The 19,111-nt window shown below is 45.2% G+C and overlaps 1 protein-coding gene across 8 annotated transcripts in view; it reads left to right on the forward strand.

Annotated features, from left to right (window-relative positions):
• Positions 1 to 19,111, forward strand: part of RUNX1 (RUNX family transcription factor 1) — a 247,289-nt gene that overhangs the window by 25,296 nt on the left and 202,882 nt on the right. The gene's annotated exons all lie outside the window — the stretch shown is intronic.

Consider the following 19,111-nt stretch of genomic DNA (forward strand, 5'->3'; position numbering starts at 1 on the left):
TTCAGGCTCTTCAGCTCTGTCTATCCTGTTCAAAGGCAAGCCACGACTCTTCCCATAAAGCCGCTAGTAAACCACAGAGCCACCAAGCAGCTCCCTGGAGGAAAGTTATTATTAACTACATTCCCTGCCAGCTACTCGGTTAACCTATGCCCAGTTTGGATTAGACAATGACCCCCCAGTGAGCTGCCTATGATATGTAGGTTGACAGTGTTGCAGAATAATAACAAGGATCTCTCTATGATCTATGCATTGGGGCCATTTTTGCCCGCTCCTAGAGCTCTTGCCAGCCTCTTAGGTGGGAACTCCCACTTGTTGGAAACATTGAGGAAATGGCACTGAGCTTCTTCTTACCTCTGCCCCCTCTGTCCAGTGGGAGGAGAAGCACATGCAATGGGAGAGACTGAGAGGAATGTGTTTTCCTCTGCTCCTGTCTCCTCAGAGGATGCCCCAGGCAGGGTCTGCCTTCTGGAGCTCCCGCTCCTTCTCCAACTCAGCCCCATCTCAGGGCTCAGCAGGGGCGAGGCAGTGCAGGCCCCCATGGGTGGCTGTAGGGTCCCTAGGGTCCTTTCCACGGTCCCCACTCAGGTGGAAACTGGAGGAAACCCCGGTTGTAATCTTCTGGCCTCAGAGTATTCTCCAACCCATCTCTACAAGCAAAATGCCTTACGTTTCCCTTTGATTCTAAGGTATATTTCTCAGTTGCTTTGGAGTTTGAAGTGGGGAGAACAGTACAATTTGGGTCAATGTATTTCTATGTTCCTAACACACACAAATAGACGTAATACCCACTGTGGTGCCCTGTTTGAGTTGTTATACTTAGAGTTTCTGTGATTGTTGCTTATTCCACAAATAGCAAGCAAAATTTGCCCAATAGAGAAAAAAATACATCCATCCCTGGAAAGTTAAGACCACCTCGTTTATTTATAGTTACTTAGTTCACAAACACTTATATAGCACTTGCTGTATGTCACACATTGTTCTGAGTACTTTGCAAAGAATAACTCATGTAATCCTCAAAAATATCCTTCCATGCTAGATGCTATTATTAGCCCCATTTTATAGATGAGGAAACTGAGGCACAGCATGGTATCCAGAGTCTCGAGTTCCAACTCAGACCATCTGGTTCCAGGGTTCAAGTACACTTTGCCTAAGCATAGCCCCAAACCCAAGAACGAAGTACACAGTGGACTCTGCCATGCATGGAATTTTCTCTTGAGCAAAGACTGTGGCTGCATGAGTCCCAAACTCCCCTGAAGGCGCTTCCCGGGTGCCATGGTCACCTCCAGCATGGAGGGAGAGTGGCAGGCTTCAGGCTCCATGGTGGACTCGTTCCCCACACCCATCCAGATCTAAGGAAGTTCTCTGATGAGTCAGAGACCAGACAGATCCCCATTTTGTGGAGGGGATTAGCAGAAGGAAGAATGAGCAGCCCCCACCATACCACCTTCCTCAAAGGCCACCAACAGAGGCTTGGGTCAGAACCTTCCGTGAGCTTCATGGAAATAAAGTGCTCTTTTAAAAGTTGTAGCTAAATTGTATTTCCAAAAAAAATTCACTATTTCAAGGGCATGATTTAAGGCATCCACAGGCTCAATTAATTGGGTTACTTATTTTTTTTTAAACCATGATTTCCACCCACACGTCAGCCTAGCCCACAGTCCCAGCTGCACTCTGAGACAGAGACCGATCGTGGGGTGAGAGGAAAAAGTTGGGGTGCTGGTAGGTGACATTGGCAGCTTCCTCTTCTCCAGCCTCAAGACGGTGGCGAGACTAAGAAAGCCACCAAAGCCAAGGAGCTGCATTTTCTCTGCATAACCAAAACCCCCGCAGGCCTGTTGGCTTTAACTTTCTCCCTCTAGTTCTGGCCTCTGCAAAGAGCCCCCCAGTCCATGCTTGCTTTGCCCTCTCACTAGAGCACCTCAGGAACATCCCTCGAAAACGGGACTCATTCACTCTTTCTTCGGGTGCCACTTTCTAAATGAGGGCAAGCCAAACCCAAACACCAAACCACTGTGTTTTCTACCCCGTGCCGTATCAGCCCAGGATCCATCTCTGTGCTGTTAAATGTCAGATCTGTGATGACACATGCCCAAGAGATCATTCTGTGTCTCCAGGTTCCAGGAGGATAGGTCTAGAAGGACAAAAACTTTTTATAGAGAAATCTGCCAGTTCTCTTTTATGCCAGTTCTCTTAAAAAACCACTGGCCACCCTTAAGGCCTTAGAGAAAAATCTTTTTTTCAGTTTTTTTCTTTTCTCTATCTATAGTATTGAGTCATTTGGAGGAAGGGCATGACTTGCTTCCATGTTTGAAAAGTCTGCAAGTAGGAAACCTTAGGGTCCCGGAGAAGCCCTGGTATGCCTGAGACTATGCAAACAGCCTATCACCAGCTCACAGCTCCCTACTTTGTCATGGAAATGACATCTTCCTGGCTAGCAGTCCTCTGCTAGAATTCTGGATGCGTGCAGGAGGAAGCTGGTACTGGATGCCAACAAATGAGCAAATGAGCTTCCCAGTGAGTTGTGTATGCAAAGAGCAGCATTAACTGTCTCTTTGTTCTGGCAATGCCCTTGGCTTCCACAGGTTTGGGTTTATGATTAACCAGGCAAGAGGCTGGCTGGCAGTGGTCAATCCTCCTTTCCTGGATGGGTGCTAAGAATAGAATCTTACTCATTTTTCTAGCGTGTGGGGGTGTGCTGTGTGATCCCATATGACCTGCCAAGGCCCCGGGGACTCAAGGAATTTTATTGTATTTATTTACTGCAATCCCAGGGGCTCGATCTCATGACCCTGAGATCATGACCTGAGCCAAAATCAAGAGTCAGACGCTTAACAGACTGCACCACCCACAAGCCCCCTGTACATTGACAATCGTATACTGGGCCTCCTGTAGACACAAAAGAGGACCAGGTAGCTTTTGCCCCCATGAGTTACAGGACCACTGGGGATTAAAGACAGATGTACACGGAATAGCTGGGTAGCATCCTCAAACCGCATGGGACTGAACAATACACGCCATAATGCTGTAGCATTTCAGAAGACTGGCCGGTCACCATGGAGATGGAGCCATTAGAGAGGTTCCAGGTGACATCAGGATTTAAGCAGTATGAGGAAAGCAGGGGAAAAAGTCCAGGAAAGGGGCCGGGGACCAGCCTCTGCAAGGCAGGAGGTGCTGAGTGCATGGTTGGGTATGATGAGTTGATCACTTTGACTAAAAGGGGAATATGGTGTTGGAAGGTAATGACGGACTGGTGGGACCAGTCTAGATTAGTCTCGGGCAGTCCAAGCCAGGTAGTAGGACTTCATCCCTCAGGCAGTGGTAGTGAAGACCTATGGAGACTTGGAGCTAGGGGTGTCCTTGGAAAGCCAGCCCTGGGCTAAGTCCAAGGGCCCCCAAACACTAAGACAAGCCCCTGTCTCTTAGGGGCCCTTGGTCTCATGTAGATTCACTGCAGACAGTGGAACAGGTTGGGCACTGCATAAAGACAACCAGTTGAGGGGACAATGGAGGCTGAAATCCAGTCTAGGCTCCACTTGCCAAATCAAAAGTCACAGCATGGGGTATGGCCGCCTAGAGGACAAGGTGCCTTCTCCAAAGAAAGGGATCATCCATTCACCAAGCTGTACATCCATCAGCCTACATATGTCTAGAGTGCCTTTATCTGGTCCCCACATTGAATAGTAGCTAGGACAATATCAGATCACCCTAATAATCAAATTACTCATCAGGTCTGCAGAGGAGAACGTTTTTCATGATATAAGTGTTAGTTTTCTAGGGCTGTCCCGGCAAAGTGCCACAGCCTGGGAGACTCAAACAATGGAAGTGTATTCTCTCCCACTTCTAGAAGCCAAAACTCCAAAATCAAGGTGTCAGCCAGGGTTGGTTCCTTCCCAGGGCTGTGAGGGAAGCTTCTGTTCCAGATTTCTGTCCTTGGCTTACCGATGGCTATCCTTCCCCTCTGTCTGCACACCACCTTCCCTCTACATGTGCCTATGTCCAGATTTCTACTTTTTATGAGGACATTAGTCATACCAGATTGAGACCCACCCTAATGACTTCATTTTAACTTGGTGACCTCTGCAAAGACCCTATCTCCAATGGAGTTCACATTCTGGGGAACTGGGGGTTGACACACCAATATATAAATTTAGGAGGGGACACGGTTCAACCCATAACAATATACTATACTAGCCATATGATTCATTTGACTTAATATAGCTGTTCTATATCTGAGCCTTGTGGGTCACCCCCAGCCCCCGGTCCACTCCTGCAGCCTCCTTTAAAGGGAAGCAGGATCCTCAGTGAGCAAATATGCAGGGCCTGGGCCTCTCACCTGTTTAAGCTCTTAAGGCCTGGGTTTTATCTTAGTATTTGTGTGAGCATAAACTGCTTGCCAGGGTGTGAGTTCAGAGTTCTGGCGTGTCCTTGCTGTCCCCAAAGCCACCGGCCCTCCCAGATCAAATGGACAATTTCACCATGTGTGTCCGTCCTCCATTCTTTAGCCACTTTATTTTATTTTTATTTTATTTTTTTAAGATTTTATTTATGTATTTGCCAGAGAGAGAGACAGCACAAGCAGGGGGAGTGGCAGGCAGAGGGAGAAGCAGCCTCTCCGCTGAGCAGGGAGCCCGATGTGGGACTCGATCCCAGGACCCTGGATTATGACCCGAGCCGAAGGCAGACACTTCACCAACTGAGCCACCCAGGCTTCCTAGCCAAAGACTTTAATTCTCCGTCCGGAAGGGTTGTTGGTCATTGGTACCCGGTGTGAAAACCTCAAAGATCCTTTCCTGAGAGTTGGTTGTGATAAAAGTGAGTTGGAGAACACAGAACTATGAGAAAGATCGAGAACACAGACCCTGCCGCGCTTGGGTAGTCCCCCCAAATATAGACCCAGAGCGAGTCACAGCAGGACAGCCTTCAAGGACCTGCTCGTTCCCTGCCTCTTTTAAAGATGAACACCCTCTGGCCCAGAGGTGAAGTAACTTGCCTAAAACCACACAGGACAGCATGAATATTAGACGTGAGCATCTTCATTCTCAATTCAGCCCTCTCCCACCTTTGCGTGCCGGCTTGTACCTTCTTGGATTTTCCAGCTGGATCTTCTGCTTCGGGTCTGGATGGAAGTGAGTCTGATCCCTCAGCAAGGTGTGGTCTGCTAACCATCTGCAAATGGACGATTTCTGGGTCATCTTCCTCCTCTCGCAGGCCCCTTTGCTCGCCCAGGGCTCCCCCACCCGCTCGGCATTCTGTCCTTCATTCCTGTCCAGTGCCTCAGCACACCGAAGCTTTTGCAGATTGAAGGCTGAGATTTCATTGAGGAATAAAAGCCTTCACCTCAACCCAAGGCATTGTTCACCCTAAGCAAGTGGGGAAAGTCTGGGTCCAGGGAAAGGAAGGCTTCGTGCCCTGCCTCTTCAGTCCTCCTAAATCCCAGTGAGCCCCGCTTAGTTTTGGGGAGACCACTTCTGTTACTCCTTCCCACTACTCCCCTCTTTCCACTTAAATCCCTGTCCCCTCCCATCACCTGACCTCCTGACCATCACTCAACAGTCTCTGAGCTTCACTGCGTCCCTCTCCATCCCAAGGCCACAGGGACACACACATACACACATACAGGGAAAATGTGCACAGGTTTTAAGGCCCAGAGATTCGGATGCGGCAGGCTCATGAGGTTGCTAACTTAGATCCCTGCTCTGGGACGCCATGAGGGAGAATGTGTGGGCACCTGGGGCAAACACTGGGAGGCCCCCCCCCCAGGACTCCCGTCCTGGCTCCTTTTTATGTCTGGACCCTCCTGTCCCCAGAAAAGGGGTTTTGAGGTGACCACACTAGAAAGATTAAGGCTGCTTTGTTGAGACGGTCCATGTCCCCTTGATAGAAGAACCTGCCCATCCAACCTTAGTGAGATCAATCCCAAGCCCTGGCGCAAAGAGTGTTCGCATCATAGCCCATTAACCTCACGAGAACCCCATAGGGGAGGTGTTACTCCCATCTTAGAGATGACAAGACCGAGGTTCAGAGAGGTGAACAGATCAGCCAAGGGGGAGAGCTGTTTAATAACACCGCACAGTTAAGCCGCAGGCTCCCTGGCCCCAGAGCATGGGCTGCTTCACTCCACACCGTGCAGCACAATAGCAATTACAGAAATCATCATGTGCACATTAGGTTAACTTTGTTGCGAGTTTTATTTGATTACCATAGTACACTCAGTGCATGGTGGTTCGGGCGTCAGAATAGCTCAAGCAGCACGGTCACCTAATCACAGCTCTGGAAACCTGCAAAGAGCCCTCCAGTGGGACGGAGACGGCGCTGGGTCGCCGGGCGCCCTGGCTTCTGTTTTGTGACTTTGCCCGGCATGGGCCTTGGGCATGGTTCACTATACTCCCATTGCTCTCCCTCTGCAGCGACCTAGTCTTCCCGGGCCTCCCCCCTACTTCTTCCACCTGAAGTGGCCGATCTGGAGCGACCGTAGCATGATGTACACAGCTCCTTGTAAATAGCGTCTCTCCCAAAGAGCACTGATGAGTCAGTTGTTTGGAGCTTAAATAAAGTTTTCTATTAAAATGAGGTTATACGTGGGAATTAGGTTTATGAGACAGCCCCCATCCTATGCCAACTGCAGAAGTAATTGAAGATCTGCGTCCTGAGGTAGAGGAGGAAGGAGTGGAAGCCACTCCCTTTCTTGAACACAAGCAAATCGTAAAATGGGTACAGTTTGGTTCTCTTCTCCTCTTTCTTCCTCTGTGGCTTCTCTCGCTGGCTGTGCTCCCCTCCCTGGGGCCATCTGGGTGTCCCAATCCCCACCCTGGCCACCCAAAGGAAGCCACATCCCAGAATGTCTTACTGCCCTCACCACATCCAGTCAAGAGGTTGCCTGCAGCCTCCGTCAGTGGGCCGGTTGGGACAAGCCTGCATGTACACAGGGGTATTTCTCCTTCAAAGTGGTCCCTCTGAAAATGTACACGTTCCTTCCAGTGAGGAAATCTTTATGGCCAAGGGGAGCACACCTTACTGTGGTTTTGCGTTTTGTCTCAGTTCTGCAGCTAACTAGCTTTGTAGGTCTGGCTAAGTCCCCTTACCTACCGGGCATCATGCCGCATCCATGAGGTGAGGGCCTTCACCAAAGCAACTTTTTCTCAAGAACAGTCCCAGAACATTGGTTCTAGAGATGCTTGTTGCAGACATGTCTCTGCTGCTCCTAAAGCTCCCCTCTCCCGGAAGTGTCACGAGGCCCATTAGGACCTTAAAGGCTCTGAGAAGTTCTGCAGCAGTGAAAACTTTCTACTTGTGTTTAACTCTGTTCCTCAAACGTATTTAACAACAAACCTTCCATTATTCTTTCTTAGTAACCCCTGTGACTACTTCATGACACATCCACACTGGGACTTGCTAAACAGATAATAGGGAAGGGCATCTCTTTTGTGATCTTCTCATTTGGAAATAAACTTCTAGTGAACATCCTCAGACAGGTGGGGAAGAAAATCTTCTTTCAAAAGGTGATTGACTTTTAAAAGGCCTCACAATTCATTTGAATCTGAAAGTGGGTAATAAAAGAGTTACGCAAGGGGCACCTGGGTGGCTCAGTCCTTTAAGCACCAGCCTTCAGCTCAGGTCATGATACGAGGGTCCTGGGATTGAGCCCCACATCGGGCTCCCTGCTCCACGGGAAGCCTGCCTCTCCCTCTGCCACACCCCCTGCTTGTGTTCCCTCTCTTGCTGTATATATTATTATATATACAGCATTATATTATATTATATTATAATAAATATATTATTATATTTATAATAAATAAATAATCTTTTAAAAAAGTTAAACAAAATGAGAAATATTGTTCACACTGTTGACGTCCCGTGTGACACGCCAAGCTACCTCTTGAGGAACCAGGAGGGAAGTCTCTCAGTGGTTTGAGCAGCTGTGATGAGGCTGGTGCCACCGTGGAGCCTCCCACCGGACTCCCCTGAAGGGAAGGTCACTCAGTGCCCATGCATCCGAGCACACAGGAGCCCATCAGTCAGCTGGTTGCAGGATCCACCACGGAAGGAAGCGGGAGGGACATGGAGGCCATGAGACTCTGGCCTAACGTGGGCAACACCTCGCAATGAGACAGGGGACTGAAGTTAATGTCACTCAGGAGGGATAGGTCAGATTGAACGTCTTTCACTAAGGTTTGGTTTTTGAGGTCTGTGTTCTACCACACGTGGAAGTGGGGACAACACAGATGTTGGAAGATACTTGTTTGCTGTGTTTCCTGATTTTAATAATCAACCTGTGGCATAGACCAGAACTTGGGGTGCTGGGTCTATCTGTTACCTGTAGACCTTGACCATCCCGCTTTCCTCCTGCCTGTCCTTTCCACGACCATGCCCCCCAGCGCCCCTCCCTGGTTGCTCACCTCCGGGCCGCTCACCCCAGTTTGGCTCTAGTTCAGGAGTCCATGCCCTCTGCCCACTCTGTGGATCACTTAGCCATGCTCTTGCTCCTCCCATGGTCTCCCTCCGTTCCATGAGCATCCCCACTTCCGGCCAGGGGCCACACTACCACTGCCCTTCACCCCTTTCACCTCAGAAGCCTGAAGTATGCTGGCAGAGTTGCCTAATGGGGCAATCATGGGTTGCGGGTTCTTTTTACTTTACCTGGAGGCAGCCTGTTCATTCCCCACCGCAAGCCACGATAGTCTCAAGGGCTGTGAGGGGCCCCGCAGCTCGCGGAAGAGCTAACGAGCACATCTCCTCACCAGGCAGGGAGGGCTGGGGCCCCATCCGTGGTTGGAGGGCAGGGATCCGGGGACCCACTGGGGAGGCTCCAATTTGCTAAAATGGATTATTGTTAGCAAAAGCATGTATCTTAAAAACTACTGAGCAAGTGTTTTTCCCCCAGCTCTCCAGCCTTAAGGTTTTAGGGTTCTGGGTTTTCAACACCACTGATGAGGAAGAAACCAGCCTGACTGGTCTTCAGGACTCCCAGGTGCAAGGCTAGAAGTCAGCCAGGAAGCTTGAGGTACAGACAGGAGGAGGAGCATGCCAGACGTCATTCCCCCAGACCTGCTGCAGAGGCTGGCCCACCATCTGCCCATGCCTTACCACAGCCTGGGGAGGAGGCAGGTCCCTTGGCACTGAAGACCTCTACTCCCATCCTCTGCCATGTCTTACGATGCTCTCTGTGGTGAAATTTTAGGCAGGTTGTAATTACCCAGTCTGGAACGTGGCCAGGAAATGGAGTTTAACATTTTCACCTTTGCAGATGGGTTTGAGGACAATTTAACTCGGGTTTCTAGAAAGGAACCCTGGTTTCCAGTTTTCCTCAACATAGTAAAACCTCCATTAAGTGGAAAATTCAGGAAAAGAAGTGGCTAACAAATTGGATCATGTGGTTGACTTGAACTTGACCAGAAAACTTCTTTTGATTCTACCTCGTTTTTCACTACATCTTGAAGATCTTTAAGTTCAATTTCCTAATTAAGTATAAGATACTATTATGATTGAGGGCAATGATTTTTTTTTTAAATTCTGTATCTTTTTTCATGTTTACACATATATCATGCTTGACCTTCCCAGCAAATCTTTAAAGGTAAACGGAGCAAAAATGATTAACTCCTCTTATAGATATGGAAACTGAGACCCAGTGACTTATGAAATGTGCCCAAGGCTACAGAGCTGATAAGTACAGATCCTGGAGCAGAAGGAAGGTTCTCTGCTTCCTCATCCAGTCTATATGTCCCACACTGCTTCACCTGAGCCTCTTCATCCCCTGAGCAGGATTTACCCCCATAGAATTCAGCAGCTGCAGGAGATTGAAATAGTAGAGTGATTTGTCTGGCACTCAGTGTGAAAACTAGACCCTCAGATACCTGAGGATACAGCGGAAGAGAAGAAAAAGAAATAATATGAAAACAGAGAGGGAGGCAAACCATAAGAGACTCTAACTCTAGGAAACAAACTGAGGGTTGCTGGAGGGGAAGGTGTTGGGAGTGGGGTAACTAGGTGATGGGTGTTGGAATGAGAAATGGGTGTTATATGCAACTGATGAATCACTACATTCTACCCCTGAAATTAATAATACACTACATGTTAACTAACTTGAACTTAAATAAAATCTAAAAAAAAAAAATAATAATAATCTAGTTCATTGAACTTCAACTGACTGTTTAATCAAGGTACTGATTTTTATTTTTTTTATTAGTTTCAGAGGTAGAATGTAGTGCTTCATCAGTTGCTTATAACACCCAGTGCTCATTACATCAAGTGCCTTCCTTAACACCCATCAGCCAATTATCCCTTCCCAAAATGCTCAGCATCACTCAGCATCAAGGTATTGATTTTTAAATAATGTTTACTTTTTTCTTTCTTATTTCAAAAAGTTATTGGAGACATATTGTTAAGATCAGGAAAGTATAAAGAAGTTTGCATCATTCATAATCTCATTAACTATCTCAGTCCCCTGTTAACATTTTGGTGTCTTTTTTTTTTCCTACTTTTAAAACGTATTTGTCATTGACACTGTATTTGAAGTATTGTTTTATAAACTATCTTTTATCTCTTAAAAAATACTGTGGGCATTTCCATGCCATTAAAAATTCTTCTAAGATGTTATTTTAATTGTTGTATAGATTTTCATAACAGTCATTTATTTAATAGTCTCAAATCTTCGGCAATTTAGACTGTTTCGCTGTTTCCCTGTAATGATCAATGCTGCGGTGAACATCTCTGAACATAATCTTTGGGTGCATTTCTGATTATTTCCCTAGGATAAATTCCTAGGAATGGAATTGTTGGTTCAGAGGCTTCAAACTTTAAGAGTTTTGATACTGACACATCATCCTCCAGAATGACTACCCCAATTTATATTTCAACTCACCATGCATGAAGGTGGCTCTTTTCCCACCAATCTTTACCATCATTGGACACTAGCTTCACTTTGCTTTATTCTATTTTGATTATAACCTACCTCCAATTTGAGGGTGAAGGTCTTTAATAAACTCACCTCTGATAGCCTTCACCTCTCATTTTAGCTTTTCAGAGTTGTTTCTTTATTGTGGTCCCCATTCTTTACTGTTTGTGGGTCTATGAAAAAGTATAGAATGAACAAAACAGTTGATATCCAATTAGAAACTAGATTCATATGTATATTTAAAGTGAAATGCGTTAGTCTTATCTAGGTAAGACTTTGTAACAAGCAAGTGCCAACCCTCAGATGTGTTATCTTAGCCTCGCTCTCCACTCTGCAATGCAAGTGTGAAAATTCATCTCTACCTGTAGAACTCCAATGCAATTTCATTTACTTACAAGCCCCAGTGGCTTGAAAAAAGGCAGGATGTTTTTAACGTGGATAAATAATGTAGAGGTGTATATTAACATGCACTGGGATAATATGTTTGCAAACATGCTATACTATGGACATATCTATTGTGCAGTCATGACAAAAACTATTATTTATATCAGGGGTCAGCAAACTATAACCCATGGACCAATTCTGGCCTACCGCCTGATTTTGTAAATGAAATTTGATTGGAACAGTGATGCCATTTATTTACACATTGTCTATAACCTCTTTATCGCTGCAATAGCAGTGTTGAGTAGTTTTGATGGAGTCTATCCACAAAACCTAAAATATTTATTGTCTGCTCTTACAGAAAAAGTTTACTGAGTCCTGATTTATATTCTGCTTTAGCATTTGGAAAGGGTTTTCACAAGAGCTACCTCCTTTATCTCTTACCTTTCTGTGAGAGAGAGCAGGCGTTATTACTCATCTCCATGGTATAGGTGTGCAAGTGGATCTGCCCAAAGTCATGCTTAATTTACATGAAGAGGAGCTGAAGCTTGAATTTAAATCTTTAGATCTGAAATCTGGGGTTTTACAATTTCTGGACGCAAAAAAGTTAACTTTATTTTGCCCCCTCTTTAGCCTCTCCTTAACAGCAAGTGCACGTCATTTCCTTCCCAAAAATCTCTTTATGGGCTCTTTCCCTTTGGTAACAATTGCTGTGATGGTGGTAATGACATATACGTGTAGAGTCCAACCCACGTGTATATATGGAACACGTGGATTACCGGCTTTTATTAATTTGAGTACTAGATATATTAGGAGAGAGTTGACACCCCTGAAAGTAACTGCCATATAAGTTCATCCTTCTACAATGATTTGGAAACCTGAAGCATCTTCAGAAATACCTGAGAGTTATGTGAAAATTGATTCATTTATCATGGCCCAGAATCACAGGTGTTGGAGTCTGTTCTGAATCTCCACAGACCTTGTAATATCCTTTAAAGGTGAGTTTTTAAAAAAAAATAATAATTTCCCCTTGTAAGCATATTAATGTCCCACTTGGTTTTCTCTCAAAATTGCAAAAAAAGGAAAAATAATGTAGCTGTTTGAGCTTCTGGAATGCTTATATTCTGATAAAGAGGAGTGTACTGGAAACTTCATCATTAACACTACAATATAACTCTTGGTGCAAAACACAGAGACCTATAGACACACATGCCAACCAGTTTTTTTAACCTCACTATTAAATTTGAACCTCCTGTTAGATATGGGGATTAAGCTAACGATCGTATTTACTTTAGTAAACTATTTTTAAAAACCCTAATTCAAAGTTTGTTTCTGACCAGCTACCTCCTTAATCCCATAGCACCTGCCAGAAGACATCCAATAACCTGCTCTTTAGGTCAGATGAAAACATACAAAAGAGAAAGCTTGACTGGAATGACTCATGTTACAAGCCAGCTGCTTTCCAGAATCCGTTAAGCTTTAGGGTCCAGATCTCCTTTTGTGGCTTTCTACAGACTTTATTTGAACAGAGAAATTACAACAACCCTGCCCACATAAAAGCCGAGGCAAGAAACTAGTTGGAGTAGAGAGGGTGCCCAAAATTTCACCATACTTCAAAACAAAATGGCAAGGTGTCAGCAAAAATTATTTTCTGCTTCACGGTAATAAATAGTCCTCCACTCCATTTACTATTGAAATGATGACACTTGTACATGCTACATTTCCATTTGATAATCAGCAGAGCATTTATCTCCAGACAGTGACTCTCAGGGGCACTAAAACTTCATCTAGCATCTCTATTCCTCTGTTTTCTTTGGCCAATGCCAAGTTGTAACAGGTTCCTCTTTTCCACTTCAACCCATTGAGAGCTCTACTAATCCCAATACACGAACTATATTCTTTGCCCGTGAGAAGTAATGTCTAGTCCAGACATTGATTTTATCACGAGTGAAAATTCATGAGTCAGTAGTGGCAGTCTCAGTGACTCAGAGCTGGGGGTGGGCGTGGGGGTAGAGAAGGATTCTCAGAAGAAAAGTTGCCAGGGTTGGAGGAAGGTCTGAGAAGGTGAAGTCACCCATTCCTTCACCCATTGATTCATGTAACAAACTTTTATTGACCATCTCTACCAAGAAGTATTCTAGAAGCTGAGAATAGAAAGAAATTCAAGACACCATCAAATAAAGACATTCTCATAAACAAAGGCTATGCCTTTATTGACAAGTATAGTGGGAATGTTCTAAGTACATGAGGTGGTGCTTTGGGACTCTGCTCATGTAAACATTAAGATGGAAATGATAATGAAAAGGAGATTAATGAACAGATTAAATTTCCAGGAGTGGTTATCATTACCTCCAAATCTACAGTATTGGGTATTTATTTTTTAACTTTGCTGAAGCTTATGGAGTAATAATGCCTTGCTAGTGGTCTCATTGGGGGAAGAAAACTTGAAATCAAAACATGCAATATGGTCGTCATAGGCTTTGAAACCAGAGATGAAACAAAATCCAACTTAATATCACCAAACAATATTCGGGCTATCATAGACCGAAATGCTTTTCCTGAATAATTCTAATGTAGGACTTCATTCTTGACATCATCCCTTTATGCAATTCTGTGTGAACACTCACAACAGACGCTCATCTAGAATATTGAGACAAGGGTGTGATTTGTCTAACATCGCTTCAACATAAACTGACAGAACTTTTAAGCTTGAAAGCGATATACACTCACATGCTCATGTTTTGCAGGTGAAGAAATGAACCATAGCCATGTTAAGCCATTTGGCTCCATTCCACATTTTAGTTAGTGTCAACATTTTAATCCAACCTGGAAAATAACCTAAAAAAGAGTCATCCCTGAAGTGTTTGGCTTCCGTTTTTTGTTTGTTTGTTTGTTTGTTTGTTTGTTTGTTTTTACTCAGTAAGCTTTATTTCATCTAAGTCACAAGCATAGTGTGTCCCTGCTGTGGGATGCAGGCTGGGGACAGGGATGAGCAGAGCCAACTCTCATCAGCCCAGGGCATACTACACTGAATGTGCAAATGTCCACTGCTCTCCAGCTGGCCTGGCCCGATGGAGCATCTGAACAGTCTTGGTCTCCCTTATTTTTCGTTGTTGTGTGTTCAGGTATCTGGTATGCTCATACGGAAACACACCATACCTCAGGAATATAATGAAGTATAATTAACACTAAAATTGCATTGACAAGAGTGTCATTTTCTCTTTGACGAATCAGACCAAACTTCATGGTCTTGCACCCCAAGATCGTCTTGATGAACAACATACTGTTGGTTTGTGCACAAATGGTGCTTCCTCCCTTATGGATAGACTGCTAGATGTCAAAGAGGACATTGAGCAGGATTTAGTTCAGTCTTCAAAATCACTCAGCATTTAGCAGTTTAGCCCCATCAAAGCATGTGACTTGGGAGAGAAAGATCCTCAGACTGACTTTCACCAACAACTATTTGTAAGATCTCAAGAATAAAATGCATCATGGAGAGGTTCCACCCAGCAGAGTTGGCACAGGGTTAAAAGATGCGGTAGGATTTCCCTTTTGATAGATCATGTTTCCTTTTGACGCGGTTCTAAATTCTTCAGGGCCAACAGGGAGACCACCGATAATTGCCTGTAATTCAACACACACACGACCAGCTCTCCTGAAAGCCCAGCGTCAGCCTCTCCATTACAGTTATGGGACTCAAGATCCTTTTCTCCCTTTATTGTCTTTCTCTTTGGATCAGTAGCCCTTTTCATGCAAGGTCCTGTTTGATGTCCTAATAAAAGTGTAATTTTATCTTTCTCCAGAAGCCTTCCTTATTCAGGGCCCTAGTGATCATTCCGTAATCAGTGTGGTTAGAGGAGCTGAGTCCACCTCTAGGCATCTGTCACATCTGTAACCAAGGGAAAGAGGGGATAAGTGGCAGAATAAGCCAAGTTTGAAGCACATCCTGGGCTCACCATGACTGAAGTTTGATCTTGATATTAAATTTTCTTGAAATGCACATTCAACAAATATTTTGACGTGGCATGATTAGTCTCCTTACAAAGATGTGCACAACCTAATTGTTCCCTTTTTATTTTCAAATGCTACCTTGGTCTGACTCCTCATCATCAACCCCCAAAGAATTCTCCCAGTGCAGAGCCGAGACAAGCCCAGGCAGCCGTACTTCCAGGGGACAGGCTAAGTTCACATTTGTCATCGACTTAACTTGCCCTCGTGTATTAGCACCTTCCGAATGATCGTTGGAAATCAGGGCTAGTTGTTATGAGGAGGGAGGGTCAGAAGATGAATAAGTAGCCACGAAATGCTAAAGAAATCCACCTCTAGGTGGAAAGGAAAATGCTCACATGCATGATGCTAACATGGAACCAAGTAGAATATGCTATCCTGGTGTCATGTTCAAAATGCTCTTGATATGGGACGGTGGATCAATTCCAGCTAAGGGAGGGCTGGGAAAACTTCCAGAGAATGTGGATTTTAACCTCACCCTTGAATTATATAGAACTCCCAAAACAGATAAAAAAAAGTGTAGACAAGATTGGTGGCAAGAAGCAATACCAATTAAAAACTCAGGGGTAAAAGGGCGCTGAGCATGTCCATGTTAAGTAGCATGATCTGATGGTGGTAGGGAAAGGGCGTGTGGGAAGGGATGCAGCAAGAGCAGGACTGTCCTGGCAGACCGGGAAGGGTGGTCTCCTACACGAGGTTCCTTTGTAAGGCTTCTTGCTTCTCTCTTCTGTCATCCCAGCACCTTCAGTCTGGTGGAGAAAGGCCACGGGCTACGTGTAAGCCCCGGCTGCAGCCTTTCTAAAGCACCAGGCTGGAACCTGGAGTCGAAGGATTTGCTGACGCTGATCCATCTCTATGTTCCTATGCCCACTCTAAAAAAAACAAAGGTTCATTATACAATGTCACTGACATGTACAGAATACGTGTTTGCCCGGTGAGGGCTGAGTACTTCATGTTAGACACCCCATGACGTTGGTATTACTCTTATCCTCATGAGGCTCAGAAAGTTGACCTAACTTGCCCAAAGTCACCCAGCAGAACAGAGACTCAAATCCAGGTCTGATCATCTGTAGTTGTGAGGGTCTTAGCATACAGATAATTTTGTTCCATATTTCCTAGAGGGAGGGGGTTGCAGGGAATGCTTTGGAAGGCTTAAAAGAGAGAGTGATGTGGCTTACCAGATGGTATGTCCTTCTAGTTGCACTTCCTGAAAAGGATATTGAATTCAGTTTACCTACTTGAGGCTTTTATGGAGGCAAAGCAGATTTTCTAGAAAAACACTGAGGACATTTAATTTTTAAATCTCCAATCTTTTGAGACTGAGATTTTTATTTATTTTTTTTCAAAGATTTTATTTATTTATTTGACAGAGAGAGAGACAGCAAAAGAGGGAACACAAGCAGAGGGAGAGGGCGAAGCAGGCTTCCCACTAAGCAGGGAGCGCGATGTGGGGCTTGATCCCACGACCCTGGGATCATGACTTGACCCGAAGGCAGACACAACAACTGAGCCACCCAGGCACCCCAGATGGAGATTTTTAAATCTCCAGTTTCACGGGTGTGTGTGTGTGTGTGTGTGTGTGTGTGTCCCCATCTACTTCTGCGCCTCCCTTCTCTCAAACACAATGCACCCAACTATGAAATGCAGCACCTGTCTGCCAAGTGACATTTTAGCTCCTCAACATCTAAAGAACTTATGGCAATCATCGATGAGATTTCTTGTCCACCTTGTCTTAGAGGATGACTTCATATGGGGGTCAGTCTGCCAAGGATGATGTGAAAAACTTCCACAGTGTTGGAGACCCTAGGGAAACTTTTCCCAGCTGTAAGGGGCTAAGCCAGTAAAACAACACTCCAGGCATTCCGGCAGGGTGGGGGGTGTAGGGGTGCTGCCACGTATTCCACTTGAACAGGGAGTAACTAAACGTATCAAGGCCATGGATCGATGCTGCCCGTGTAGCAGGAAAATCACATAACAGTGCCACCCCTCCTTTCTGGGTGCTGGCATGAAACGCAAAGGAAGCTGAAGAGATATGAGCTGGGTAGGAGATCCGCACTATGGCCAATGCCTGGCTCTTCCTCTGTGTGCAGCACCCACAGCAGTGAGGAAATGTGTCCAGCCAGCAAGAGCTCGTGGTTTATGTTAGGGTCCTACCCTCTGGAGCTGAGCTTCAAGAAAGAAGCTAAGGGGCAGCTAGAATAGTAAGTGTCCTGTAAGGGGAAAGCAATGAGGTGTCAAGGACCAAGCTGGGATCGTGAAGACTGTCTCTTAAGTAGTATGTATGTTTGGAAAACTGTCAGTTCCGAAGCTTAAAAATAAAGACTATATAGTGTGGAGTTTCTCAGTATAGATTAATTAAATAATTAGTAGGGGTAGGCATCAGTATCATCTGACTCTAATTTGACTCAAGTCTGGAATTTAAAATGTGGTGCTTTGGAAGACAAGAAGAGACTATTTTCTGGGATATAAAATGAGTCACACAGAATCCTAATGGTGTTTATAGGACTGTAGACAAGCTGGGGAGGGGGGTCTTTAAAAAGTAATATGCAGCCTCTCTTTCTGTCTCTGCCTCCCTTCCCCCTGTGTGTGCATTGGTGGTGGGTGGAGATTGTGTGTCTGTCTTTCTCTGTTTCTGTCTCTGTGTGTGTCTCTCCATCTCTGTCTCTCTCTCCTTGTCTCTCTGTCTCTCCCTCCTTCTCTCTCTCCCTGTCTCTCTCATCTCTATCTTTCCTATTTCCCCATCACTCTGTCACATGCAGAGAGCACATTGGCATAAGGAAGAAATCCTACCCTAATAAAGAATATGATCTCTACCTCTGTATAGATCAGTAAAATATACATGTGACCTCTCTTTCAATAACTGGGCAGTCACGGCATGTTTGGGGGTCAGTGCTACAGGTGGGGAAAGGCAGGAATGAGATTGTCTTAAGACACTAAGACATAGGAGTTTAAAACAAAAAATAAATTTCCCAATCCCATCTTAGACAGGACCAAATCAAAGTCCCTCAGTGAGGGGAAAGTGATGTGAATTTGAAACATGGACATCATGCCCAAGATGTGCTCTTTGGGGCCTGGTTCTTGGTCTAAGCCCAAGTGACAGTCAGGTCTGGGATCGAAGGACAGTCACCTCTCCAGGAAGCAGGTAATAAGCAAGGGCCTAAACTGTGAGCTGCCTCCATTGTGAGCTGAAAAATTTAATGTTTCTATTTCCCCCAAATATGATCCCATCATGTGATGATATCTGCAGGTGCAAAAACAATAGGATGAACTAGATGTGAGGTGGAATCAGAGAAGGCCCCACTTCAAATGATCCTACGTCCATTTGGGAAAAATAAATGGTTAATTCTTCAATGAACAGGGAGATTAAGAAAACTGGGATCTAGTCTGAGCTTCACTGACTTTACTCATGATGCTCCCTCATCTTTGCCCTGAAATCACCATGCTGTTCTCTATGGAGCATGAGTGGGGAGTAGACTTCCTTCAGGGTCCTTTGAGATTGGCCATGATGCTGAGGTCTGCAATTCAAATGCTGACAGGAGTTACTACTGCGGAACACTGAAGCTCTTTGTTATTCCATACCAAAGGGGATGTCCCAGTTTGAGCTTCTGGGACTCCTGCTTTCTAGAATTATTTGATGCAACAAAATTCTGACACAACCAAAGACCCTCTGCCATCCTGTGGGGTGTCACCATCACAAGTGTGACTGGCATCAAATCAGTCCCTTGGCCCAAGTTTATACAAATGGCCATGGAGGCTCAGCAAGGATGAATAGCTTCTGAAGTAGATCTGTCGTGCCGAGTTCTTCCAGCTACCAGAGTTTCCTCATCCCTT

The sequence above is a fragment of the Callorhinus ursinus genome, unplaced genomic scaffold (genome assembly GCF_003265705.2).
Source record: "Callorhinus ursinus isolate GAN/ISIS: 27379988/994484 unplaced genomic scaffold, GSC_fseal_2.0 scaffold1, whole genome shotgun sequence".
Lineage (NCBI taxonomy): Eukaryota > Metazoa > Chordata > Mammalia > Carnivora > Otariidae > Callorhinus > Callorhinus ursinus.